This window comes from Camelus ferus, chromosome 1 (genome assembly GCF_009834535.1).
Source record: "Camelus ferus isolate YT-003-E chromosome 1, BCGSAC_Cfer_1.0, whole genome shotgun sequence".
Classification (NCBI taxonomy): domain Eukaryota; kingdom Metazoa; phylum Chordata; class Mammalia; order Artiodactyla; family Camelidae; genus Camelus; species Camelus ferus.
Genome location: NC_045696.1, coordinates 78729400 through 78756415, shown reverse-complemented (window position 1 = coordinate 78756415; position 27016 = coordinate 78729400). Strand labels below are relative to the sequence as shown.

Sequence of the window (27016 nt, the reverse complement as noted above, 5' to 3'; positions counted from 1 at the left end):
CCCTTTCCTCTCCCCTTCCTCCCCTTCTCCCTTTTCCCCTCACCCCCTTTCCTTTCCCCTTTATCCCTTTCCCCTTCTCTTTTTTTCTCTCTCATCTCAGCTACATCTCTTGGCCTCATTTGTTTCTAAGAGGTTCCTGTTTCTTATCTTCCATTCAGATACAAGTCTCATTTAACTCTTGAAAAAAAACAACACCTTGTTTTATTTTTGTCTTCTTACTTTTAAAGCTGTTCACCTAAGATCCCTCTTCACTTACCCCCCCCCCCCCTTTATTTTTAAGTCATAATAATTAAGCTTTAGGAAGTGCAGACTGCAGGCACAACGCCAAGTACCCTCCCGGCGCTCTCTCTCCCGACGGAGGTGCCTTTATTCTGCTCCACAGACAAAGACACGGCCTCAAATAACAAGCGCAATAAGGCCCTCAAGCTGGAAGCGAGGAGGCTCAGCGCTATACACAGCCACCTGATTCTGGAGGCGAAAGCACTTAAAAAATAATTTTTAAAAACTCTTACTAGGTACAGAAAAGAATTTGTAAAATATAATGAAAGAAGCTCATCTTTTTCCCATCATGGGGCAAGTTTTCCAGTTTTGCCCGCTTTAAAAAACAACAAAACCTTCCCTATACTCAGCCTGTCGCCTTTTACCACGGCTTCTCGAGTCCCCCTTCCCACTTCGCTCGGCAAACGTGTCTTTTATTATGACTCAGCCCAGCCCGCTCCTTGCCAAGCGGCTGACGCTCGCGGCGGAGGCGCCGGGGCCGCCGCTCGGGGGCGAGGGCTCGCGCGCTCCTCCCGCTTTACGGCTGCTGAAAACCCGGCCCGCGCCCGGCAGCCGTACCGCAGACGAGCCCGCGCCCGCGCCCGCGCCGCTCAGGTAATCCGAGTCCCTCTGTTTCCAAAGTTTTGCCAAAACCAGCTGGGCGCTCTGAGGCGGCGCGGCCTCGGCCCAGAGGTCCGGCTCTCGCTCTCGTCCTCCCGCCCCGACTGCGGCTGAGGCCGCACCCCTGCGCGGGTCCCGGGGCGCCAACCGGGGCGTCGAATCCCCGAGGCTGAGGGGAGCTCGGGCGGCGGAGACCTGGTGGGGCCGCGCGCGGGGCCCCCGGCTCCAGCCGCCCCCGGGCACCCGCCGGCCTGAGCAGCCCCGGCCCCCCGCCTCGAGGCCCCCGCCCACCTCCCGAAGCCGGCTGTCGAAGAGCACGGCCCCGCAGCTCCCGAGCGCCTGCGTCTGACACGTTCACACCTGCACACACGCCCGCCGGGCCGGTCGCCCGGGCGTCCTGACGGGACGCAGGTAAAGACCGCGGCGCTGCAGACCCTGCTTGAGGGTGGCTCGCCTGGAGGGACGCCCCCGCGCGTGGAATGCCGTCCCGGAGGACGCGCAGGAAGGCTTGCTCGAGGAAGCTGATGAGGGGCTGTTGAAAGAGCAGCCTGTGACCAACGCTTGCGCTGATTTCTACTCTAGTGTCTCGCTTACTTCCACGTTTGACCTGAGGTCTTCTGCCATGTTTCTCCACCCTCTTGTCCGCCCCCTTCTTTTTCCACATTTTAAAAATTATTAGTATTTTTTTTTCAGTTTTCCTCTGTATTGGGTGTCTCATCTATTAGTGTCTGTCTACTTTTATCCCGCACTGTTAGAAGAAGATACAGCATCCTTTACTTTTCTATCGTCCTTATCAGTTAATATTTGCTTACTATGGCTTGCACATCCTGAGGAGTAGAGTAATGGATTCTGGACCTGTACATGTGACTAAGTTATTGGGCTGTGTGTCCTACTGTCTCGGCCATGCAGAATAGAGGACACAGGTTTGTCTGCAATCGACCGTAGATACCTAGATAATGGTGTTACTGGACTGCGTTTTAACAAGCAGTTACGTCACAGGTTCCTACAGCATTTATTCCATTCAACTCGATCCAGTAATAATTCTTTGAATGCCAATCATGGGTGACTGGTGACTGGTTAAGAGAGAAAAGTGATCCAGTTCCTGTCTTCCAGAGATTACATATCCAGGAGATTACATAACCTGGTGAGCACTGGGATGGTGGTACAGACTGCTCTGGGTGAATGAGGGAGGAAAGGATTAATGAAAGGGTTGGCTTTTAAACTGGGCTTTGATGTTTGAGTACGATTTTCCCCGTTTTCTTTTATTTCCCCCTCTACGAATTCTTAATAGAAAGAAGAGATCTTTCAAGAATACTTTCATCTCAGACTGCTCAGAGTTTTTTCTTTACAATTGGCAGTAATCTCTGATCTCAGGACTTCTGGGGAATGTAAAAGTAATTCTTCAGTAAGGGTGATCTAATGTATTCCTGGTACCATACAAATAGTATTTTAGACTATTAAAGGACCAACAAGAGTAAAATGATACAATCATTACTTATGAAAAGATTCCCATAGAAATACTTCCTCATTCTTTTAATCAACAAATATTTATCGAGTGTTTAATGTGTGCGAAGCATTGTTCTTGGCACTGGAATAAAGTAGTGCCTTCTTGGAATGCACATTCTAGTAGAGGGAGACAATATATAATACATAGAAAAGTGTAAGGTGATAGTATACAGGAATACCTCAGATATTGTGGATTTGGTTCCAGACCATCACAATGAAGGGAGTATCACAATGAAGGAAGTCACATGAATTTTTCCTAGTTTCTTAATGCATATGAAAATTACATTTATGCTATACTGTAGTCTATAAGTGTGCAATAGCATTATATCTAAAAAACAATGTACATACTTTGATTAAAAATACTTTATTGCTGCAAAATGCTAATCATCATCTGACAATATATGGTTGCCATAAACCTTCAAGTTGTTAAAAAAAAATATCTGTGAAGTGCAATAAGGGAATTGCAATAAAATGAGGTGTGCCTGTAATGAGTGCTGTGGAGAAACATAGCAAGAAGGGGTGTGTGTGTGTGTGTGTGTGTGTGTGTGTGTTTAGCAGTTCAAGATAGAATTGTAAGGGAAGGCCTCCAGAGAAAGGGATATTTCAGTAGACTTGAAGCAGGTGAGGGATTGAGCCATATGATAGCTGAAGTATGAGTTTTCCAGGCTTAAAGAATAGAAAATGCAAAGGCCCTACAAACGTGTGTGCAAGGATCAGCAAAGAAGCCAGTGTGGGTGGAATGGAGTAGAGGAAGGAGGAAAGAAGGGAATGTGGCCTTAAATGAAATAGAGGGTAGATAATAATAAATGGTCTAGTAAGCTATTGTAACAACTCTGGTTTTTACTAGAAGTGATATAGAAAGCTGCGGAGTGTTTTCATCAGAACTGTCTGACAGAGCTGTTTAATTCCATTACTCTTGCTACTGAGTTGAGAACAGATCGAAGAAAGATAAGGGCAGAAAAAAGGGTGTCAGTTGAGCTATTATAATAAACCATGTGACAGAGATGGTAGCTTAGACCAGGATGGTAAAAGTGGAGGTGGTGAAAAGTTCAGATTCTGGATGTACTTTGACAGTACAATCCATGGGATTTGCTGACAGGTTAGATACAGAGTGTGAGAGCAAATGAAATTAAGGACAACTTAATTGCCTAAAACGTTGATCGCCACATCACCCAAATCTGAGTGGAGAGTTGTGTTTCCTCGGGGCACTCGATCCACAGTGGGCGATCAATGTGTTAAGCAACTGAAAAGATAAAACTTCTTATTATTGAGACAGAGAAGATACAGCAGTAAAAAGACATGGTGGTGAGGATTAAGAATTTGGATTTGGACATGTTAAGGGTTAGATGCATTTTAAATATCCAAGTGGGGATGTCAGGCAGGCAGTCTGAAGGCCAAGCTAACGATGTGTGTTTCGGATTCTCCAGTATACATAGAGACTGGATAAGCCCATCAAAAATATGTGGGGTTAGAAAACAAGAGGATCGAGGACTGAGCCTTGGAGCCCTCCAACATGATGTGGTGAGGAGCAACCAGCAAAAGATTCTGAAAAAGAGCTGTATGCTGGGCAAGAGGAAGAGTAGGAGAGCGTGGAAACATGGAAGCCAAATGAAGGAAGTGTTTGAAGAAGTAAGGGGCTTGTCAGCTATTTTAAAGATGAGGATTGAGAATTGATTTAGCCAAGGAAATCACTGATGACCTTGAAGGTATCAGTTTCCATGGAGCTGTAGGTGGTGAAGGCTTGTTTGGAATGTTTGACAGAGTAGTAGAAAAAGAGACATTAAAGAGGGTGATAGAGTACATCCCTTGAAGATTTTTATTGAAAAGAAAGGGAGAGAAATAGATCATTAATTGGAGGGCTATGTTCTGTAAAGAGTTTTAAAAGATGTACAAAACCATGGGATATTGATATTTTTGTGAGAAAGAGCCAATGGAGGTGGAAAATTGACAGTGCAGAAGAGATGGAGGAATAGTATTCTTAAGTGTGTTTGGGAGGATGCAACAGGAGAGGTTATCTGTTTCTATGGTTATGGGCAATTTATCTATAGTAATAAGAGAAGAGAGACTGTGTGGACACAGATGCAGGTGGGGTTGTGTGGTGGTTCTCTTTGGATTCCTTCTCTTACTGTGTCGTGTGGCATATAGTGGATGAGAAATCTGTAGGAACTTTTACCTCTTTTCCTATTTGATCTGAGATATACTTGGTGAGAAAATACTTTGAGATTCTGAGAATTTCTTGAAGCAAAGAACTTTGTGTTTTGTTGAGGAAAGAAAAGGGGGGAATTTTTGCCTTGAGTTCTGTTTGGGAGAAGACTTGGAAAGGAAGTTGAGATTATAAAGTTAGAGGTGAAGAAGTAAATAAAATAAGCAAGATTATATCATGTCATTTGGGAAAGTCTATGATGAGGAGAGTAAAAAAATTGAATCTACGGCCAATGCTGCTGGATAACTGTAGTAATGTTCTAAGACCATTATTACCATATCAAGGAGACAGTTTACTTTTTAAGTACCAAGTGTGATTTAATAGAAAACAGTGTTGTTGCTCTTGAATCTACTTGTAGAGAGGTGGTATTATGTTAGCTAAAAATAGATTTCAGTTGGATTTTGAAAATGATATAATGAAGACCAGATTGGCAACAAATTGGGGGTAGGTAAAGGACATTTTGACAACATTGCTTGTAGATACAGAGCCATTTGACAAGATGGAGAGAATTTTGCAGTTGTAAGTAGTACCTTGTTTGAGATGCCTTTCCTTCAGTTGTTTAGGAACCACTTGTTTATTGAATTGTAATTATGAAATAGGGTTTTGTGTGAGGTCTTGGCAGGAGATGGTGATACCAAGATGCAAATGACATGATCCCTGCCTTCAAATTACCATTTCTGGGAGAGAAAAAAAGAAAAGAACATACACAGATGTTTTGAGAGAATTGATAAATGCCATGTGAAGAGTACTGGGTGCTTTGAGAGTTTTTTTTTTTTTTTTTTAGTTTATTGTGGAAATTATCAGACACTTAAAAGTAGAGCGAATAGGATGATGAACCCTAGTGTACTCATCTCCCTTCAAAATCTCTTGATTTTCTGCTGATCTTGTATGTTGTGGGAGAGTAGAAAAGGGAGAGATTGTTTCTGTTTGTAGATCAGCAAAGGAAGATGTCATGGAGCTTGTCCTATATGGAAAGGTAGAAAGAACATTGAACTGAATTAATTGTGGAGTTCTTGCTTCTAATTCTGTACCTGCCAGTGGCTTGCTGGCTGACTTTCTGTTACTCAATTCATCTCTCTGTTCTTCACTTTCTCGGTAGAGTGTGGTTGTTTTCTACATGAGGAGGCTGTAGACATTGGCCTCAGGCCACATTCAGCCTGCTACCTGTATTTATAAGTAGGGTATTATTGGAACACAACTGCATCCCTCAGTTTATTGTCTGTGTCTGTGTTTGCCATAGAGTTTTGTAGTTGAGGCAGAGACTGTATGGCTGGAGAAGCCGAAAATATTTATTGTCAGGCCCTTTACAAAATGCTTGCCAAGTCCTGTCCTACGTGATCTCTGATATTCTTTTAGTTCCAATATGTTAATCTATTAGCTGACTAAAAATTAGTAATAATAGGTAATATCTTTTGAGCATTTACTAACAGCCAGCGCTGTTGTTTTGGTTTGCATGTGCTAACTCATTTAATCTGCACCAAAACCCTATCATGTGAGTTCTGTTATTTCTGCAAATGAAACTAAGGCATAAGGTGGTTGAGTTAACTTGCCCAAGGTTACATGGTAGTAAGTAGTGGAGTGAGGCAGTCCTGTTACAGCATTCATATCCTTAATTATAATGATGCATTCTCTTTAGATACATAGAAAAATTATATGAAAAAATGTGAAAAAGAATTTAGTCAACCAGAGAATGAAAATTCATAAGTCAATGATTTGCACTTGTTCTGTAGGGTGATTATAAATGTAAAGGTTTTAGGATGCTGACTAATCCTAAATGTGCATTACAGTTGAATAGTGTATGAAATCCAGATATGCCTGGATAGAAAAATCTGGTGCATCATTTTTTTCTCATGAAGCCTCAGTGGATTTTTGAAAGCAGAACGTTTTGCTTAAAAAGTAAGTAGATATAAAATGATATCAATAGGAGCTTATTGTGTTGTTTCTTCCCACAGTATTTACCAGTTCTCAGGAGTCCATATCTTTAGTGTATGACATGACTGACACAAAAGATTAGGGGTCTCAGGCCCAGAGTTCTAGTCCCAGTTCTTTTGTTCTTTTTCTTTCTTTCTTTCTTTTCTTTTTTTTTTAAATGAAAAGTGAAGAGGTAGCTCAAGATCATTGCAGGGCTTCTTACAACTCAAAAATATCATGGTGTATTTTTTTACATGGTACATTCAAAGATGTAGATGAGATAGTGGCATGGAGGAACTAGGCTTGTAAGGACAAGAATTTAAGCTCCCTTTTTTCTCTCTATACACATGGACACATGTACAGATATGTATATACAAGAATATAAGCATGCCCGTATAACTATAAAAACAATATGATTCATTTTATGTGTGATTTGTGGTCATATTTGATGTGGAGGCAGTGAAATATCTGTCCTTATGTTAGTGTATTGTTGTATTTGATGAGAGAATGGATGATTTTTTTTTCTCCCTTAGACAAATGCATACAGTTGTATAGAAAGTGAGTCTTGATGAATTCCTTGACCTCTGTGATCTGGCAGTATGCCTCATGGTTTCTTTAGTAAAGTTTGATTCATTGCTCAATTTGTTTGCCAGTTAAAAGCAAACAGTATGCCTGAAATCAGGGTTGTCTGTTTTGCACTGCTGCATGGAATGTTGATGTCAGACAAAATTGTAATTTAATTGTTTTGACATTTTGATCTGAGCAGTTCGGATAAGAAAGGTGATTTATCTTTCATAGAAACCTTGTATTTTGAGCTAGCATAATTTCCCCCAACAACTGGTTTATAAGTGTGATTTCAATTTTTAAAAAGTTGGGTTTTAATCATAATGGGATTTGCTCTCATTATTAATTACCAAAGTTTGGTTAGAAGTATATTACAGATATTTTATTTTTTAGATGTTTAGTCATGAAAAAGGTTAGAAGAGTTATGAATCCTTTTAAGAACAGATAATGAAAATTCTATACTTTTTGACTTTTCCATTGTGTACAATGCCATACATAAATATTTTCTATATTACAGGTGACTTTTTGCTTTTTTACAGTCTTCTCGTAGAAAATTATTAATGAACTTATTCAGTTTTAAAACTTTATTATATAATATTATTTATTATATTTATTATGTCCAGCCTTATCTGTTGGTAAATTTATAACTCTACATAGGCTGTGTTCACTTCTGTGCATTGAGTCCAATTATTATCGGTAGTAAAATAACCTCAAATAATATATTCCTAAATGTACTTTGGGTCTCCTTATCTTTTTACATTTACTGGAGGGAAAAAAAAACATAAAGCAGAAACACTTTTTAAACAAATCATACTTGCTCTGTAAAATAGTAGAGGTTTTAAAATTTTTTTTATTTTTAATTTAACACACTACTCAGTGATTCCACAACTTCTTGGGGCATCTTCTGGTTGTAAAAAGCACTTACAGACTAGTCAGCTCCCAATGGCGACCATTCAGCTTTTCTGAACTAAACCTGAAACATATTCCCTACTAGGCTTCAGAACTCTCACAGTGTGCTCAAACTTAAGTAAACACCTTCTGGTGCATTGTAACACTTTCATGAAATGCTGGTCGTAGAAGTCAGTTTCAAATTTTTAATTACATTTAGGTGATAAAAAACATCCCTTATTCGACATTCTTAAGTGGTATGAATCTGATTGGGAACAACTTACAAAGGCTTGTAGTCTGGACCCTTTTCCTAAGTTTAATTTTGCTAAATTCCTAGAAAACTTTAAAAACCAGGTATTTTCAAGCAAAATAGCTGCTAATTATGCAGGAAGCCTAGTCTTAGGTGTGTATGTTTATGCAAATACCTCAAGGCTTCACTGCTTCTTGTTGAGACGAAACAGTGTGGGAGTGATATTTCCCAGGAAGGCTCTGTTTAAAGGAGGTTCATGGCTCTTAGGATAAGTCCTTTTCCAGTAAACCATAGCTGAAATCATAGAGGGCTAGCAGTTATCCGTCTTCTAAGAATTTTCTGAAGAATAGCCTCGTCGCCAAGGTAGTCTAGTGGCTGCCGTACAATAGGCTAGCCTAAATGATTTGTTAGTCACCACCCTGAAGCTGGAAAATAAGCATATGATTCCTAACTGGGGTACTCTGAACTATGTTGGAAGACTTGGATAAACATGGCTGTCTTCTTGGAATGTCAAATATACTAAAAAAAAAAAAAAAAAAAAAAAAAAATTTTGGAGAAAGTAGTTAAGTCACTTAGCTGGTAAATGTTTAAAATTATAAAAGAATGTGAATATGGCATCCAGCGCAAAATACACACTTTTTAAAATAAAATTCAAGACTTCAAAATAATTTCTTGCTTGTGGTAAGTCTCTATAGAATATGTTTTCAGACCCCAGGAAAGAACACAGGTTGACATGCAGATAGGTAATTTTGTTGTCATATTCCCATCATGTTTAGTCCCATTAAGCTTATATTCAGAGTAAGCTTATATGCAGTCCTATCTAATACTCAGATTATAACCGTTTTCCACCTGCTTTGGTTTACTTGCTTTTCTGATATTTACACATACTGATCTTTTAGATTTACAAGAATGATTTTCCTCTTTAATCTTATAGTTTTCCTCCTATAATCTTGGCATTGAGATATTATGATTTCTGTGAGAAGCTTCCCCCACCCCCCGCTTTTTTTTTTACTTTTTATCTTGAAACTATGGATACTCAAGAATTTGCAAAAATAGTGCAGATAGTGCATTCCCTTTACCCAGTTCACGCATTGGTTATATCTTATACAGCTAGAGTATGAAATCAAAACAGAAAGTGGCCATTGGTGCAACTTGTGCGTATAGTTCTGTGTCATTTTACCTCATGTAGATTCATGCAGTTACCACCACTAGCAAGATACAGAACTATTTTATCACCACAAAGATCCCTCTTACAGTGCCCTGCAAAAGAGATACTAAAAAAAGTCAGGGATATTTAATCTAGTAAAGGAATCAGTCACTTTCTTTCTTCTAATTTTTGAGATATTTTTATACAAATGCTAGATTGTTTTGTATTTTGGGCTACGTAAGAAAAAGATGCAATATTATTATACTGCAGGAAGGCTTCAATAGTCAAAATGGTTTTAACAGATAAAATTATTTGTGAAAGACTTTTTGGAAGGCTCAAACTCAAGTTTTCTTCAAAAACTTGTTTTGGGAGGTTAGATATTCCATTCATGTGCCTGAAGGTAAGGCCCTGGTGATGTCATATGGTTCCATCGCTATGACTGATTCTTGCATGTGTGCTGGAATTGTCCAGACAGGACTTAAAAAAAAAATGGGGGAGCAAATAGAAAGAGGAATCTTGTTGAAGGTTTTAAGTACTCAAACAATCTTGTATCTTTCTGAGGAACCCAGAGTTGGAGGAAAATAACATTTCAGCATTATCAAAAGTGCTGTTAAATGACATTGTGCCATGCTTGGTTTTACAGGTATTGATATCTACAATTACATCAAGATCACTCACTTTCTTATTTTGTTTAGTCAATATCATATGAGGATAATTATTCTGTTACTAGGGCCTCAGATATCCTTCTTGATAGATTTCCTCAGAAGTATTTCCAGCAATTATGATCTAGGATTTTATTCTCACATATTGTCATATGAACAGTGTAAATGTATTGTTAAAGCACAGTTTTCATAGATAATAGTTTTAGTAGCTTCATCATTTGAAAATTTGTGATCTTGAATATATGAAATAGCTATCTTCCAGCTCTACAAGCAATAAAGTGTTTTTTGGAGTTTGGGAGATAGTATTGAAACTTTGTGCTCTAATTAGTAATAGCTGCTTCTCCATTAGTCCTTTCCCATTCTTTTTAGGTTATCTGAAGAAAAGAAAGAATTCCTGTCTCCTAAGTTTTTACTGTGCTATCTGAATAATCCTCATAATATTATTATTGTAGTGATATTTAAACGTTAGGTCCAGATCATTTTCATCTTCATTATGTTCCATCTTAATTTTCCAAGGTGAAGACAGCAATATATATGTATGTATATATATATATATATTTTTCATTTGCTTTACTAACTTTGAGTTGAGTGCATAGAAAGGACAAGGCAGAGAATGAGGATGTTCATCTTGTTAAATATATTTTATCCTGTTCTACCAGTGAAAATGATGTAATTTTCCTCTATATCCTTATTTTCACTCAGAATGAAAAAAATCGATTTTAATGGTTATTAAATATTGAACATTTTTAAAGTTAATTTAAAAAATGATATTGTGTATGTACAGAAAGGAAGGGTGGCTTGGTTTTTACTTTTACGAAGAATAACATGGTATGCTGCCATCTCTCTCTAACCTCTGTATCAACCTCAATTTGAGAATGTTAGTATGGAATCTGCTAGTACTGAGGGTTTAATTTATTGCCAATATAGCTACAGTGACATTAGTGAGATTCAGGTGACTCATCATGACCAGTTCTCCCCTTGAATGGAGAAAGTTGCTCTTCACTTCATTGCTGCCTGGTATATATCTATAAAAAAAAGCAGCTGTTCTCTTATTTGTTCAGTATCAAATATAAAAATCTAATTGTGTGATATTTCATATCATTGTTACCAAGAATTCAATTTTAAAGCAAGCAAAAAACTACATAATAGAAATTTGATATGTTTGTATTATAATTTAGTCATTTTCTTAGTATGTATCCAATTTGAACTCCTCTAAGCATTTTTATGACCAAAAAAACCCGTCACAATGTGTGTAGGACAAAGTAGTTACAAAACCTGTAAATTAATGTTTGATTTTAAAAAAGGACTTACCATTATATTAGTTTCTGTCTCCCTGATTATTTAAAGAATTGCTCTATTTCTCATGTCTTCTTTTTGGTTTACATATTTTGGGGGGTAGTGAAAAGAAATCTTTACACATTTTCATAACATACGTTTTTGTCTACATAGCTATTCTTTCACTTTAATATAGACAAAAATAGCATTGTAACCAATAAACATTGTTCACTAATGCAACGCTAAGGATAGTGGAAGGATTAAGGAAGGTCTTGTTAGTTTGGTATCTGTGTTTCAGTAGCTCACCTTTAAGCAGTTAAAAATGTTTCTAGGACGTTTGCCTTGTCTATCTTTTGCATCTCATCTCCTCCTTGACCCACTTATATGTATGACCACCTTTCAGAATTTTAAGTTATTTATTTATAAAATGATTATTGTAAGAATAAATTAAGGTGGCATATGGAGAAGCTACATTATCCTACTTGAGTATCTTTGAAGTTAGTTGAGTCTGGGTTTAAATCCTAGTTTTTCACCTAGGTATTCTATTACTCTGATTTCTGACAACTTGCTTGGCCTCTACTTTTTCCTTTCTAAAATGGGAATAATTTTACCTACCTTAGAAGGCTGGAGTTAAATCTGATAATAATGTGTGTGAAGCACCTGGCATGTTTCCTGGTACCTAATACGTAATAAAATGTAATTTCTTTTCTTTTCACCATTTTCTCATTCTCCACACACATGAGGAAGGGGACCTGGAAAAGATCAGATATGGGTTAGGATCAAACCATTTCATCCTGTTTTCTTTGCCAAACAATAAGGGGCTTTTCTTTCCCAAAGAAAAATTACTGAGGGGATTTCCTTGGTGGTGAAAGACTGGGAAGATTTTACAAGTCACCATCTACCAGTAGGTGTTTGATATCTGATCATTTAATACCATCACTCCTCTGCTTAAGAGTCCCTGGTGGCCCCTCACTGCCTGTGAGATGAACCTAAACTTCTTAGCCCACTATACTCTGAACAAGGCCCATTATAATCTGGCCTCCATTAAAGACTCCATCCTCATCTTCTGATAGGATAAGATCCTAAACATGCTTTTTTTTTTTTTTTTCATGTTTGTGATATAAGTAACCTGCCTTTTATCTTTCATCTTTCCACACATGTGGACACTCTTCCTGGAATGTATTTCTCCCTTATATAAATGCCCATATAGCCAGTAATATATCTTTTTTGTGAATGTCCCCAACCCTTTCCTCTAGAGCCAGTCACACTCCCTCCACTGTGGCCTCGTATTCCCCTGTATACATGGCTGCTTTTATTAGCATCATTTTCAATGTATATTCATTCTCTCTCCTCCATGTTTTTTTGTCATATGAGCAGACAATGTCTTTAAATCTTTGCCTCCTTACTCGCCTGTCATTATGGTGCCCAGAATGTACTTATTAAATGAATTTCTCTTATTAAACTTACTAAATGAATTTCTCTTCATGAGACAAGCTAAGTACTCTCTAATGTGCTGTAACATAATAGCCCAAACCAAAGCTACTCCCAAATTCCACCTGCACCTCCCATGAGAAGATATTCTTCCCCAAATAGATTATAGACTCATAAGTGTGCTCTATACCTAGCCTTGCCAGGCACACAGAAGTTGCCTAGGCTCACATCAGGTGTGATTAGGGGTTGAAGATACAACTTCATTTTATCACTTCACTGCCTTTTGCTGCTTAAGCAAGCTGATGTACTGAAAGGAAAATATAGATTAATAGAAAGTGAAGATTTACTTTACCTGAAACTCTAATATCCAGTAAAGCCAGATGTTGCCCCTTTTCAAGATTACAAAGGAGATTAGCAGACACATTTTGTGGGTGTGTGTGTGTGTTTGGGAGAGGGTGGGTAAGCTGGGCAGGAATGAGGAGGATGATGACTCTTAGGGTCCTACGGGGAAGTCTGTTTTGAGATAGTCCCCAAAGACACTTGATGTAAATAGATAAGAATTTTATGAGTAAAGAAGCAGAAGCCTTGAAAGTATAAAAGATGTTCCAAGACTTGTATTAAGCAGGTGGAGCTAAACAGGAATGAGTGAGGGTCAATAACAGAATTGCAGCTGAACTTAATTATAAATGGGTCACATGTTGGTCTCCAGAATGCCATCTACTGGGTCCATGTTCACTTCTTGGGACACTTAATGGCACCAAGTTATGCTGCACGGTAGGGATGGCATGAGGAAAAGTAGAGAAATAGAAAAATCAACCTGGTCAGGCTTTTCCCCCAAAAGAAATATTGAGATACATGGTCTGAAACATGGTTTTGGACAGATCTAGGAAATAAGGAATTTTTATAGTGATAATAGATGACTAGACCATTTGGGCCTAGAATTCAGTTAAGTTCAATAAACACTGAAAGCTGTTCTTTGCTGAGAGAAACTGAAGTATATCTTGATTTGCCTTTCACAGAGCTTTTGTTGTACTTGGAGGGATGAGGAAATAAAACAATCCCTGGAAGGTAAGACAGTGTTTTGTCTTGTGTGTGTTTTTTAATTCACAAAACTATGTCTTTATCCGAGACTCTGATTTATATTTTATTAGACTAGAGAGATGATGGTTTGATGCTAATATTATTAGGTAGCAGTAGCTTATGACATATTTAGAATTAGCTTTTTCAAAAGTTTACTTAGCTACTCCATTTTCAGTTCACTCTTTGTTTCTTCTACTGATAGTGAACATGTGAGTATGAAAAATGAAGTTGAAAAACTTGAATAAAGAAGTATAATATTTTTAGAGCATCAGTTTCTTGTTATAATAGTCTCATTTTATGTGTCCTTCCTTGGAACCCACATCACATCCTTTTTGGAATATATAACTAATAAAAGTAAAACAAGGAAACACAATGTTGGGATACAAAAGTTAACACTATTTTTACATTTAATTTATTCTCTAGAGAACATTATTCTTATTCTTAGAGGTATAATTAGTTACTTTAAGAGATAACCTAGTTTAGCCCTTTTCAGTTACAAAGAAGTATTAAATGACTTGCTCAAACTCATATAGGTCTGACTCAAATGAGACCAAGCTGGGACTAGCAATTGGTGTTCTTTTTGCCTTACAATCCAAATCTTTGCCACTATCCAAATCCATGTATTTTTTTTTTAACTTTGTTGTAAGTAGTGGCTTTCCCATTTTTTCTTTTATTAAAATGTGCAGATGCACTTTCAATGCATTTTTTCTTCTTTATTTCACATTGTTCTGGTGGAGCTACTAAACTACTCAGGATTGCTTCCTAATTTACTTAATGTTTTCTTCACAGCTCTGTTATCTTTTAGAGGGCTACAAAGATGATCAGAGTAGCAAGCCAGTATTCTTCCCGGGCAGAGAAAAACCTGGGGGATGGGCAAGATAGTGAGGGGAGAGAGGTTGGAAGGATGTGGTTCCCAAGGTTTTTATGAAGTTTCCACTGGTCTTTGACAGAATGAGAAAATAAGGGTTATGCAGTGAGTTTTCCCGCTCTCTTTTATTCTATAATCTTGTCTGTCCTACTCTTTTGAGGAACAGTATTATTGATAAGTTGATAACCCTATATCAATCCTCTCATATATATGTGTGTGTGTTCTGTATATATATATAGTTTGTTTGTTTTGCGAGATGCTCATCCAGAATCTGCAGTGCTCTTTAGGGAGAAAAGGCCCATGTGAGGCCTCTTATAATAGAACCCTGGGAGACACGAGGGACTAGATGCCTGGGATGAGAGAGATGCTAAGAGACAAGTGTGTTTTAAAATGGAGGAGATGTCAGATTTGAGGAAACTAGGGACTTGGGGAAAATGAAAATGAAGACTGTTTAGTTGGCTTTCTCAGGATTGGTGTTAAATAAGTTTAACACTGAAAAACATGCAGTGGACAGTGACTTGGAAGAATGCTTACTTGGAACTCTCAGCGTCTGTGCTGGATTCATTAGGTCATCTCAGCCCAATTATAGATTCACTGAATGCTTTACACTCAAAATGGGAATTTAAAATGCTGATTTTTAAAGAGCTTTAGGTTCATCAAGTGAAATGTACCACTGTAAGCTTCAAAGATGGTTTCTTCTCTTGGATATAGTCTTCGAAATGGGATTCAACTGAAGCTTTACAAAGTGGTATTAGAGCTCCTAATGACAGCAATCTTGCCTTTGATTCACGTTTTCTAAACCACCTGCATATTATATTGTATGTTCTCTGTAATTATGAAGTGATATGAAAAAATTATTTAATTTTTTGGCAAGTTGCCTTAGCATGTTAATGGGACACTGGCAACATTACTAAGATTGAAAAACTGAAACCTGCTTTCCAGATGATCTGTCTTTATAGGAAAATGAATGCATGCTGCTAAAGCAAAACGAAAAAACAAGACAAAACCCAAAACAGTTCCCCCTTCCCCGACCAATAACACCCATAAATAATCTTGAACAAATAAGGATATGCCAGGGTACGTTAAGAGTCATGGCATCTGGAGTCAAACATACAGAATAAAGCATAGTAAGAGCTATTTTTGATTTTTTTATTCTCCATATCATATAAACCCTAAAAATATTTTCCTCTTGGATCAGGAAGAGAAATAATTCAAAGATCAGTTTTGTGTTTGGTTAGCGTTTTTTGTTCATGTATAAAAACTGTGTAGGAAAAATGGAAACATTTAGCATTTATTCCTAGTTGAAGAAGTTTGGATAGAAAAATCCAAGTGATACAGATCATGTATATAAAACTTTTTACTTTCTGTGTTACTTTCTGAAAGGTGAGTACAGGAGAGCCTTGAGCAGCTTGGGAGTTAGGGGCACACACCCTTCTCCTGCCCCTGAAGTTGAAATTCCACTTTTAACTTTACAATTGGGCCTCCACATGCATGGTACTGCATTTGTGGAATCAATCAACTGAAGATTATGTAGTACTGTATTATGTATTCATGGAAAAAAAATCCATGTGTATGTGGACTCACACAGTTCAAACCCATGTTGTTTAAGTGCAGTATCAACTGTACAGCTATTTAAAATCTGATTTGTTGTATTAGTTTCAAATTGACTTACAGAGAATACTTTCTTTGGAAAATCAAACATTTTATGTTTTAAACATTTTTTCTAATGATAAAAATAATACAGAATTATTGCAGAACATTTAGAAAATCTAGAAATGTATAAAGAAATAGAAAAATAAAGTCACCTATAATTAACTACCCAGTGTTAAAATCTTAGCATTTTTTTCTGATTTTTTTCTGTTTTATTTTTCCTCATATTTTTGAGATCATACTAGATATTTTAACATCCTGCTTTTTCAATATAATGTATATAGAGTATTTTAAATATTATTTTAAACTTTGTAAGTGTAATTATTGACCACTGCATGGTACATCATCTGACTTGGCCATAATAAATCTATTTCTCTGTTGTTGGCCATTTAAGTTGTTTCTGTAAATATTTGCTCTTTAAATTAATGCAAATTTCTCTTCAACTGAGGAAGCTTATTGAAAAAATTCTTCTTAAAAGATTACAGTTTCCTTTTCTTCTTCCATTCCCTCAATTACATACTAGCTAATTCCTAGAATTTCTCCCTCCATATTCCTTGAAATTTGAGAAACTTCTTGCTCTCTGTGACCGGTATGATAGCCTCAGCTTAGTTGCGATGGACGTACTGTGATTGTGAAAAGTAAAGTATATATTTGTTCCTTTCATTAAACTAGTATGAACTTCAACTGGATGTCCTTATGCAGCCTGAGAGCCATAAATATACTTTAGAGAATATGCTCAGAGATGCTAAATAGAGTGTAAGGAATGAAATACTACTCATTCACCATAGAGTTTATTTTTTTTTCTAGTATAAAGCATTTTACCACAGTTACATGCAAAATGAAGTGTTTTACACTGATACTTAATAGTGATAGCTGTATGAATTAAGTATTGATTTTTTATGTATAATTTATTTTTTATTGATCTCAAGAGTAAAACGGTTTGTCAGTATTATATTATAAAAATTCTGTTGGCTATGTGGGACCTTTCTGAGTTTAATAATTATATTTTTTTCAAAAAATTTGTCATTTTGTAGGAAAAGGTGGGTAGTGTTGTGGACAAAATTATTGAGTGAAATTCTTGGTCTTTAGGTATCTTGGTAAGGCTATGTGGATTTTTCTGTGGTTAAGATCTTTTTATTCATATTAGAAAAAAATACTACTACTTTGTGTGAAAATAAATTACTATTCAAAATAATATATATTTCTTTGGGGAACTTTCCTCACCATTTCCTTTCCTAAGCTTATGGTAATTTATTATGAAAAGAAGCCTGTGAAATAAAATTTAATTAAATGTTGATTTGATTTCTGGAAATAGTCACAATATATGATAATAAACCTGTCTGCATTTTTATTTAACAAGATGCTTTTTGATGGCATTAGACTTTCTATACCACAATTTCCTTATATACTTTAAAGAACTTCAAGACAATAACTGTGTATGTGTGTGTATGTGTGTGAGTTTCTTGTTCTTCTAATATCTATATGTTAAAATTACTTTAAATAATAAATAGCATATCTGGCATTATATTCTGTGAATTTCACATCTCATTAAAAGAATAATTTGAAGGGGATATAATAAATTGTGTTCCATGGTTGTATTCCACATAGACTCTTTTAGAAATTCATTGTATAGTAAGAAGTGATTTATTTCTCAGATTTTTATCGCAAAATTTAATTTATCTTTAATTTTTCATATTCTATTCATTTAATGCCATTGTTTTACATGGAAGGCATAAGAAAAATATTAGTTTGCCCAGAGATTTGTTTTTGCCCCTGATTTTTGTTTTTAAATATTTTTTTCTTTTAATTATTTCTTCTTAAATATTATTCCTTAGTTCCATAAAGGAATGATTATTATTAGAACATTTATTCTTGGCTGGTGGAAAATTCTTCAGAGCTCAACACAAAGACAGCTGTTATCTTTCCAATGGAAATCAAATCAGAATATATAACCATTTTGTTTTCACACATCTACTGAAATCAGAAAGAAAATTTCATCTCTATGATTTTTTGCAGTTATTTTCATAATAGTGCAGTTCTTAATATACTTAACAAATATTTGTTGAGGATACCATGGGCTTTTAAAGAATACTTTTTTAGGAACAAAAATGTGAACCTATTCTGAAAGCCAATGAATAGTTACTAAGATGAAACGGAAAAATCTTCAGTATTCTAGATATGTCTCTAAAATGACTAGTGCTCTGAAAAATAAAGGTAGATCTGGATTCAGAATTGACACGTCTGAGATAATTTAGAGAATGAAGTCAGTTGTTGGTAGAGAGGCATCAGTATATGCATCTTTTGAGTTAGGAGATGATAGCTCTCACTACACTCTTGAAGTGAAAGTAAGAAAGGGTGAAGGGACCCTTTCCAACAAATATTAACACACAGTGAAGTTAGCCAAAATAACCCAATGAGAATTACAGAGTTAGAATGGGGAAGGATCCCACCAGATTGACTTTTATTTGTTTTCTTTTTTAACTGGCTGGTTGATTTATAACATAGAATAGCTAGTAGACTCTAGTTTATAGACATGGTAATTCAGTAATCCCTTTTGCTTCATTGTCGGTGTTCTGTCATATTGCTACGTTACTTGTGAACCGTCTATATATATATATATCTGGGCTTTAGTTAGTCATGGGAATATGCAGAGTTTAAAAGTATAATTAATTGCTCAGCCTCTGATAACTTCTGCACAGTGAATCACCTTTAGAAGAATGCTACATAAAACAAACCAACGTACAGAAGAGACAGTTAGGAACCCTAGTACAGTTTTGTTGCTGGGTCTGCAGGGAGAGATTTGCAGATTTTGTGAGATCCTGCCAAGAGTCAAGCAAAATCTGCATCACAGCACATTATCTCCAGTGGGGAAAAACCAGCAGGGGTGCTTATGGCTCTCAGCCATCTCTGCTCTGTGTGCTTTTGTCCTACTATGTAAAAGCCTTCCATTCGCTGGAAACAGTAACAGTGTTGGAACCCTGGGAGAAAAGGATAAAAGAACAATGAAAATTACCAATTACATGAAAAGGACCTTTATAGGCAAGCTTGACCAGAAGCCTGGCAGTCAAGTTGAAGAGTGATTAGATAAGCTGATACGATTTTACATAAACTTTTATTTTAAGAAATAGCACTCATATTTGAGGTGGGGAAAGCCATTGGGTTGAGTGACGAATACCTGATGTGTACTGATGTGTAGGTATATCTAAAGTTCTTTTTGTAACCATCCTAAATACTACATTTAATGCTGTACTCTAATGATTAATTATCTTCCTATTTTTTTCTTTTTGTAGTCAGATTTTATAATTTACTTTCTGTCACGTGTCTGTTTAGAAAGAAGTAGAAGTGACTGAAGAATGCAAAGTTGAATAAGAAATAAATTTAAAAGTAACCGCTAGAGTCAGAAGGTGTATTTGGAAATTAGGAAGCTGTTATATGTATTGTTGGGAAAAAATAAGGAATTCCAGAAGACCTCATACTTCTGAGCTACAGTATTTCTTGCTTTTAACCTTTATTATTTTCTTGATTTAGACACTGTTTTTAGTTTGTAGGCTTATTTGACAAACTAAATGTTCAAAATTTTTAAATGTTTTATATTTAAAAAAATAATGTATATGAGACTGTAGTATCTTAGTCTGACCTAAATCTGCAACAGTGTTTAGCTTAAAGTTACATAGTAACAGGTTTTTGATACAAAAACTTTATTCATAAATTAAACTCTGAAACGATCATTTTAAAGTTAGTTGTTAGATTCACTTTTTGTATAATTTCACCCTAATTTCTTATATTTACTTACTGTAATTTCTGGCACTTTTCAGGAGTGGGCGATGTCATCAAAAAACCATTTATATTGTCTTATAAGTAAAATAGAAGCTTATTTCTCTTTCACATAACAGTGGTAGGGTGGTTTCTAAGCATCAAACAATTTTTTAAAATGAATAAAATTGTTGCAATTATGTTTTCATTTGACAGAATTTGTCTAATATAACAGCCAGTTATTCCAAGATTTTAATGCATTAAAGTGAGTTAAAACAAAATATTTGATTTTGACCAATTACAAGTGACTGTTGTTAGATTAATATATAGATTATTTTTCATTAGATTAAATATTTATCATTTTTAGATAAATAACACTAAGATTCCTATTATGATTCACTTTTCAGGTGAAAATATTAGATGAAAAAGTATTTGCCAATATTTTCCCCCCTGTAATAGAGTAAATTCATGTAAAGTAGAAGGGAAGAAGTTAGTACATGCTGTTATTTTTAAGCATTTTACAATCCTTATTGAGCAGATAGTTTATATCTAAAGGCCTAATAAACTTTGGTATCTTACTTTATGAGCAATGCTTTAATGATTAGAAGATTAATACTTTTAAATTATATGTAATATGAATTTTCATAATATTTCAAAATAATTTTGTTGTGAAACTCATTTTTATATACAGTGAAAACTTTTTCTTGAATGATCCTTGTATTAAAGAGATTGTGTATATATATAACACTCTGTGTGTGTTTTTTAAAAATAATTGTTCCAAAAATTGGTATAAAAAAGTAATTTTGATACAATTGAACCTTTTATCTTTATATGTCAACACAATTAATGAAATTTGCTAGTGATTTTTTCTCAAGTAGGAACTGTGTTTTATTCACCTTTGTATCCCAGAATCCAGCACAAGTGTCTATTACAGAGTACATATTCAATAATGTTTACTGAGTGAGTTTCAATCTCTTTTCTCATAAAGTCTTATTTGTCACTATTTAATCAAGCTAAGATACCAAATTTGTTTTATAATTCACTGAAAGTTTAAATGAATTTAAATGTTTCCAAATACACTTGTTAATTATATTTGAATTACTGTGCTGCTTGTGAGAAGTAATCATCTGAATAAAAATCGGGGCGTCTGAACTACAATGTATTGTTCCTTCTAATGCTTTTGCAATATTATATCAATTTTCGGAGTACAGAAAATATCTGTTTCTGATACCAGTCTTCTATTTTGGTTAGGTCTTTAATATTTTCTTTCTGCTTATTAATTTGTATTCATCTTTATTACTTAATGATAGACTTATATCTTAGTGCCTAAACATATACACACCTTTTTTCTTTTACTTGTGCTTTAAACTTTTACTTTTTCTTAATAGCTCCACTGCCCAATCTTTGTGTATGTTCATACATTTGTGTATGTCTGTGCGTATATTTGAAAGACAAAATTACTGTAACAAAGAAATCCATTGGCTTAAAGAAGATTATTTCTCCTTCACACAACAATGGTAGGGTAGTCAAGGTGATCAAAGTGGTTAGTTTCACAAGGTCATCAGCCCCAAGTTTGTTTCACCTTACTGCTTTGCAGTCTTAGAGGAAGTTGTTTTTGTCTGCAAGGTTAGATATGGGTCACTGCCATGTCTGCGTTATAGTTTGAGAAATAGGAGAAAGCAGAAATAAAGGCAAAACACTTCCTTTTAAAACAAGTGGCCAATAATTTTTACAATCCATTTGTTGGAACTTTGTCACATGGCTACACATGGCTGCAAGGAAAGCTGGGATGTACTGTCTCTATATGGGTGGCCACTCATTCAGCTGAAACTCTTATTATGAACCGAAAGAAAAATGGACACTGCTAGTTGCTCAGTGCGTTTAAATTGTAGCGTGCTGGTTTGTTCTTGTTTCATTTGTTCTATTAAGGAAAGTAGTCTTGTTTTATTTGTTCTATTAAGGAAAGCATGAAGAGAAGGATAGATTATTCCTGTTTTTCTGGAATCTGTCTGCTGTGACCTAGCAGCATGGTATGACAAGCATAATTAGTAGGACTCCCAATGAGAAGATGGAATCCTAGGAAACAGTAGTTGTGCTTAAGGCCTAGGGTGGCTCCATGTAAGGACCTTTCCTTCAGTACAAACCTTAACAGAGTTTAGGTTTGAGGGGTTTTATTAAGGGAAATTGGGTTTCACACACAGATGTCCATTGTTAAATACACTACTTCTTCATGTTAGTGTTATTGCTGTAGTTTGCTTCATTTCTTTCACAGCACTTTGATAAAGTAATAATTTCCAATCGTGTTTTTAGTGTATTGTTCACTGCTGCACTCTCTTAGCTTAATAAATATAGGACCTTTTAGAACATTTTACCTTTATAGTTTAAATCTTCTATCTTGAAATGTAAGGCTTTTCACATTAAAACACTGTGGAACTGCTGTGTTGCTGAAGCTGAGGGAATTCAAAGACCCTCACATATTGTGGGTGAAATTCTAAAATATCAGTCATTTGGAGAGCGATTTATTAATATTTATGAAAATTACCAATACGTATCCCCTTTAATATAGTATTATGTGTATTTAATATATATTTCTATAGACATACTTACATATGAGACATGATGTGTTTATAAGGTTATTTGTTACATTATTTGTAATAGTAAAGATTAGAAACATACCAAATAACCATCAATCAGGGTCTAGTTAAACAAATAATGGTACTTGTATAAAATAGAACATTATGTAGCTATATAAAATATTGAAGCTGTTTAAATACTGAAATGAAAAACTCTGAGATTTATTACCATGCGAAAAAAGTATAAAACATTATGTGTGGTAAGACTTCTGTGTAAAAAGAAGACAATGAAATAATATGTATTTATATATGCTTGTCCACACATAAAATACTTCCCACAGAATTACAAATGCATAGGGAAGAACCAAAATATTTTTATTTAGGAATTATACTGTAAAATCCCTTTTAGGCAAACTGATTTTTATCCTTATGAAATTATGTTCATTTTGATGAGCAAAGGAGATTTTTCTTCATTAAGATAAAAGTCACAGTGTTTATTTTAGAAAATGTGCTGATTGGCTAGTTCTCTCTGATGCAGAAGTTCTCTTCTACAATACCCTCACTAACTGGTTATCACTAATGTGTCTGAACGCTGCCATTGATAGGGACTTGATTACCTTCTCAAGGGAGCTGGTTCTGCTCATTTAACTACAATGAGAAAGCCCCAGAAAGATCTGTACAGGGTGGGACCGAGATCTGGGAACTGGATATATTACTAGCCTACAGGTACTGAAAAATTTAGATTGATTTTTTGAAATAAGGGATCAGATTGTGAAGAATATTGTAAAGAGTATCATTTCTACTTGAAGCAATGCATTCCATTGCTAGTGTTAGAATTCCTCTTTATATGAGGCTAAAATCTACCCAGACCTCTTCCATGACTTACATGCATTGGACCTTAACGCTATTCTGTGACTGTTATCTAAATAAAAGCCCTTAAGATATTTGAAAAGACATTAGACAAAGATCCTTTGTTCTCTTGATGTTTTTCATGTTATATAATTTACAGACTCTTATCATCCTGTTTCTCCTCTAGACATCCTTCAATGGAAATGTGGTATGCAGCAGTTTGCACAAGGATCTGAATACACAGAGAGTAGAGCTCTCACCTGCCTTGTTTTAGGGGGATGTGTGTGTGTGTGTGTGTGTGTGTGTGTGTGTGTGTGTGTGTGTATTTTTAATGCTAAGAATATATTAGTTCTCTGGTATCTAATATACCCTGCTGTCTTATTTTAAGTCCAGTAGAGTACCTAGATATTTTTTATATGAACTATTAGTTATTGTCTCTACGATTACTATCTCTATAGTACTTTATATTTCTTATGTAACATATTCGTTTATTTCTCATTTGTTCATCATAGAAAAAAATTAGAAAACAAAAAAGAAATTCCAAATTGCACTCATTGTAGCCTCTATTAACACTTCATTGTGTATCCTTGCAGACAGTCTCTGGATCAGTGTTTCTATCTCTAGATCTAGATCCAAACTGCAGAATGCTACCCAATAGTCAGCTCTGAAGTTAACTTAGTGAGTTACAACTAGCATTTAAAAAAAGAAATAGAATAGTATAAATTGAAAAATATGGATTGTATAGCATTGTACACAGAAAGAGTAAGTATTGTTCCATGAAAATGTTTAAAGTACTTGTATATATGTTTTAAGTATTTATATGTGTGGAACAAGATGTACAATGCATTTATTAGAATGAGTCACAGTGAAAAAAAAGTTTATCAGTAGATTCACTTTCTCTCTTTTCTTTCCTTTTCTTTCTGTCTCACTGTCCTCTTCCCTTCTTTTACTTTCTCCCTCCCTTTCTTTCTCTTTCATTTTTTTTTCTCCAAAAATGAAATCCTATTTTGCATGCTGTTTATAATGATTACTTCACTGAACTGTGTTGTGGACAGCTTTCTATGTCAAGTATTTGTCTCTGGAGGCATTTTAAATGACTGAGGAGTATTCCAGTGTGTAAATGGCCCCATCATTGATTGATTCTGTTTTAACTCTTTCTGTAGGACATTTTGGTTATTTCTAATTTCAGCTATTTTAAGTAAATAAACTGTATATTTTCATATATTTTAACTATTTTTTCTCATGAACAATCCCTAGATATAGAATTGATGGGTCAAAGGACAGGCATATTTTCAAATCTTTTATAAAAAGTTCCCAGCTGCCTTCTAACAGTTCTTTTATTTGCAGTGCCTACCAGTTTGATAGTTTAAGATGGTAAGTTATTATTTTGTATTTTATATTTTCAAAATGATTTTTGTAAGTTAAAGTTAAGATTGTACATTTATTTCTTTTATATTTCAACAATGTAAATATAAGTTCTTCCTTAAAACCACTTGGGTACTTTTAAATTACTCTTTCTGTCTTCTAAAGGATGAATTATAACTCTAATATTTACGCTACCTGCAGATACATTATTTTGTAAGCCTATTGTGTCTTCATCCAGTTCACTGATAACAGTATTATAAATAGTTTGGGTTTAAGTATAGAATCACAAATTATGATACTAGAAACAACTATTCTACATTGATAAAGTTCTACTAATCAGAATCTTGGACAAATGTTCAGCCAACTTTAAAACTACCCCTAAATACTGAGTCATCCAGCACACTATTTTCCATCTTTTTCATAAGAATTTCATGAGAGACTTAATAAGATTTTTTCCTAGTTATCATATAAGAGGCTATATGCATAGTGGTTATAAGGGCAAAGCCTCTAGAATGTTCTGGGTTCGAATTCTACACCCACAATTGACTAACTCCATGACCTTGGATAAGTTACTTTAATACTTTTATGACTCAAGTTTCCTCATCTTTAAAATGACAATGTTTTTCCTCTCAGGGTTATTGTAAGGATTAAATAATACTTGATGCTTGGCATAAAGTAAGTGTTCAGTGAATGCTGACATTACTTTTAACAACTTTGTTGTGTCTATAATTTTCCAGGTTAGCAATTCTAATACAAACTAAAAGAAAATTAAAATCTGATGTGACCTTTTAATGAATGTATGATCAGTGCTTATAAGAGCTCATAAACTTATAAGAGCTCATAAACCATCTCATTAAATAATGGTTTTTAAAAGATATATTCTAAAAGTTTTCTAGGGATTGTATGACTCTCCATTCTCTGTGGTTTCTAGCCTATACTTTTTTTGAGGATCAGAATTTATATTTCAGTCTTATTCTTCTGGCTCACTCAGTGATCATATCTATACTTCATGAGAAAATCCTGAGTTAGAACTTGTCTGGAACTGAGGAACTGAAATCATTCATGTAAGACAGCCAGGTACCATTATTGTCTCTCCATCTATCTTAGCCCTCAGTTAGCTCTTAACCATGTATATTGTAGCATTTCCAGTTTGAGGATCATTCTCCTTGATAGAAATAAATATAAATTGAGTAATTTCACTTCTCTATCATTTGTTTCCATTCATTCAGCAAGTTTTACTGAACAGCCAAGTACACTGCATTGCTCCGGGTACTTGAGGAGGCAAGGCCTTGGAAACAAAGCTTGTCTTCAGAGAGTACCAGTGTGAGTGTGTGTATATTTGTGTGTGTAGAGGGGAATTGGTGAGTATCAGCAAAAGGAGGAGGGATCACAAAGTTCCATCTATAGTATTTCCCATTGCTTTAAAATTTAAAGATACCCTTGTTTCTTTGCTTTACTTACTATATTTATTATTTCATTAAACTTGAGAACAAAATCGTTGTGCTTTGCCAGCCATAATGTTCTTAGTCTTCTGCTAGGGATAAGCTGCATCTCACAGTGAAATGAATCCCAGGTTTTGTGCAGAACTAGATATTGTTTTTATAAAGCCATCTATACTATCTATGTTTATTTTTTCCATATCTATGTTTACTTTCCAATATCATTACCTTCGGTGGGTAGGAGAGAAAAAATGTCATTTAGGTTCTAGTGTCCTATGATTTTATACCTAGGATGTTCCAGATTTCTTCTGACAAGATAATTTGTGAATGTGGTACAGTGGAAAAGGCACAGTTTTGAAATTTGAGAAACTTGTGTTCAAATCCTGCCACCTCTTCCCTTTGTTTCTTAAAAGCTGCAAACCTAAATTTGCAAAATGGGGCTAATAATACTGATCTCTGTGAATGTTAGGTACCTTCTACTGTTCACCCCGCCCTGCCTGCCAACTTGAGTCAGTAGACATGCTTAGTGGTTGAGGATCGTTACTACGTATGATCTCAGCCAGAAGCTCAAGAAGCAATAGGACTGTTAAATTTTGAAAGTCTCTCTGGCAATCTGAGATGATCTCCAAGAAAACACCACTTTCTTCTCACCTAAGTCAAATCTGCAGAGGATCGTGCTTCACTATACTCATTTTTCAGAGTGTCAAGAGCCACCGTCTTGTT

At 35.4% G+C, this 27016-nt stretch overlaps 1 protein-coding gene across 5 annotated transcripts in view; it reads left to right on the top strand.

Annotated features, from left to right (window-relative positions):
• The first annotated feature begins 719 nt into the window (after positions 1 to 719).
• NAALADL2 (N-acetylated alpha-linked acidic dipeptidase like 2) overlaps positions 720 to 27016 on the top strand; it is a 1180690-nt gene continuing 1154393 nt past the window's right edge. For 2 of the 5 annotated variants that reach the window (XM_032484091.1, XM_032484056.1), the window contains exons 1-2: positions 720 to 873; positions 13736 to 13784. The gene's annotated coding sequence lies outside the window, so the exon portion shown is untranslated. The other 3 variants (XM_032484093.1, XM_032484072.1, XM_032484082.1) reach the window with 2 other exon arrangements.